The sequence below is a fragment of the Oncorhynchus nerka genome, unplaced genomic scaffold, assembly GCF_034236695.1.
Source record: "Oncorhynchus nerka isolate Pitt River unplaced genomic scaffold, Oner_Uvic_2.0 unplaced_scaffold_5159, whole genome shotgun sequence".
In the NCBI taxonomy this organism is placed as follows: domain Eukaryota; kingdom Metazoa; phylum Chordata; class Actinopteri; order Salmoniformes; family Salmonidae; genus Oncorhynchus; species Oncorhynchus nerka.
The window spans coordinates 41-2,500 of record NW_027036147.1 but is presented as its reverse complement, the minus strand read 5'-3'; the positions used below and the strand labels follow the sequence as shown (position 1 = coordinate 2,500).

Here is a 2,460-nt window from a genome sequence, read left to right as displayed (position 1 = left end):
TGAGTTCAGTGTACACTCTATATCTTTGTAGACCTCCACAAGTCTGGTTCATCATTGGGAGCAATTTCCAAAAACTGAATGTACCACATTCTTCTGTGCCAAAGAATAGAAATGCGCAAATATAAACACCATGGGACCACGCAGCGTCATACTGCTCAGGAAGGAGAGACGCGTTCTGTATCTTAGAGTTAAGATTAGTACTAGGGTAGTTAAGATTAGTACTACGATAGTTAGTACTACGGTAGTTAAGATTAGTACTACGGTAGTTAAGATTAGTACTACGATAGTTAACATTAGTACTACGATAGTTAACATTAGTACTACGATAGTTAAGATAGTACTACGATAGTTAAGATTAGTACTACGGTAGTTAAGATTAGTACTACGGTAGTTAACATTAGTACTACGATAGTTAAGATTAGTACTACGATAGTTAAGATTAGTACTACGATAGTTAAGATTAGTACTACGGTAGTTAACATTAGTACTACGATAGTTAAGATTAGTACTACGATAGTTAAGATTAGTACTACGGTAGTTAAGATTAGTACTACGGTAGTTAAGATTAGTACTACGATAGTTAGTACTACGGTAGTTAAGATTAGTACTACGGTAGTTAAGATTAGTACTACGATAGTTAAGATTAGTACTACGATAGTTAAGATTAGTACTACGATAGTTAACATTAGTACTACGGTAGTTAACATTAGTACTACGATAGTTAAGATTAGTACTACGATAGTTAAGATTAGTACTACGGTAGTTAAGATTAGTACTACGGTAGTTAACATTAGTACTACGATAGTTAACATTAGTACTACGGTAGTTAACATTAGTACTACGATAGTTAACATTAGTACTACGGTAGTTAACATTAGTACTACGGTAGTTAAGATTAGTACTACGGTAGTTAACATTAGTACTACGATAGTTAACATTAGTACTACGGTAGTTAAGATTAGTACTACGGTAGTTAAGATTAGTACTACGGTAGTTAAGATTAGTACTACGGTAGTTAACATTAGTACTACGATAGTTAAGATTAGTACTACGGTAGTTAACATTAGTACTACGGTAGTTAAGATTAGTACTACGGTAGTTAACATTAGTACTACGATAGTTAAGATTAGTACTACGATAGTTAAGATTAGTACTACGTTAGTTAACATTAGTACTACGGTAGTTAACATTAGTAATTACTTATAGTTAACATTAGTAATTACGGTAGGGTTAACATTAGTACTACGATAGTTAACATTAGTACTCACGGTAGTTAACATTAGTACTACGGTAGTTAACATTAGTACTCACGGTAGTTAAGATTATTAGTACTACGGTAGTTAACATTATACTAATGATAGTTAATATTATACTAATGTAGTTAAGAGGTTCAAATGGCTAGTGAAACACCCCAATAACAATATAAAATAACACCTACCCAACACCACAATAACAATATAAACAACAACACCTACCTGCATCCACATGCAGACAGGACAGCACTCCCCAGTGGGAGTGTAGGGGTAGGGACATCGTAGCTGGGGACAAAGGATCTGCGTCACAGACCACTTCCCCTCCACTACACAGACAGGTAGCTTACACTGCTTGGGGGACCAGACAGCTTTCTCAAACATGGTGATGCCCTGGTACACACACTGGCCCCTTTTACCTGGACGGGGGGGAGACGGGGGGGGCAAGGCAGAGGGGTTGATATCATAGGGACAAACGTACATTCTGCGATCAGATATCAAATGATTGTGCCTGGACTGGAGTTTTTCCTCGTTGTAGCCTTACCTGGTCAAGGAGTTAGAGAAATGGAATGGACCTGTACTGTTATACAGTCCAACAGGGTTTCTCAATGGCCTCCAGGTGATTTTTATTATTTCCGAAAATATAAATGCAACATGCAACAATTTCAAAGATTTTACTTAGTTACAGTTCATATAAGGAAATCAGACAATTTAAATACATTCATTAGGCCCTAATCTATGGATTTCACATGACTGGGAATACATTCATTAGGCCCTAATCTATGGATTTCACATGACTGGGAATACATTCATTAGGCCCTAATCTATAGATTTCACATGACTGGGAATACATTCATTAGGCCCTAATCTATAGATTTCACATGACTGGGAATACATTCATTAGGCCCTAATCTATGGATTTCACATGACTGGGAATACATTCATTAGGCCCTAATCTATAGATTTCACATGACTGGGAATACAGATATGCATCTGTTGGTCACAGATCCTTTCAAAATAAAGGAAGGCGTGGATCAGAGACACCAGTCAGTATCTGGTGGATCAGAACACCAGTCAGTATCTGGTGTGGATCAGAACATCAGTCAGTATCTGGTGTGGATCAGAACACCAGTCAGATCTGGTATGGATCAGAACACCAGTCAGTATCTGGTATGGATCAGAACACCAGTCAGTATCTGGTGTGGATCAG

At 37.2% G+C, this 2,460-nt stretch overlaps 1 pseudogene; it reads right to left on the bottom strand.

Annotated features, from left to right (window-relative positions):
* The window catches only part of LOC115121079 (extracellular matrix protein 2-like), a 10,419-nt pseudogene extending 8,215 nt beyond the window's left edge, over positions 1 to 2,204 (bottom strand).
* Positions 2,205 to 2,460: the final 256 nt, after the last annotated feature.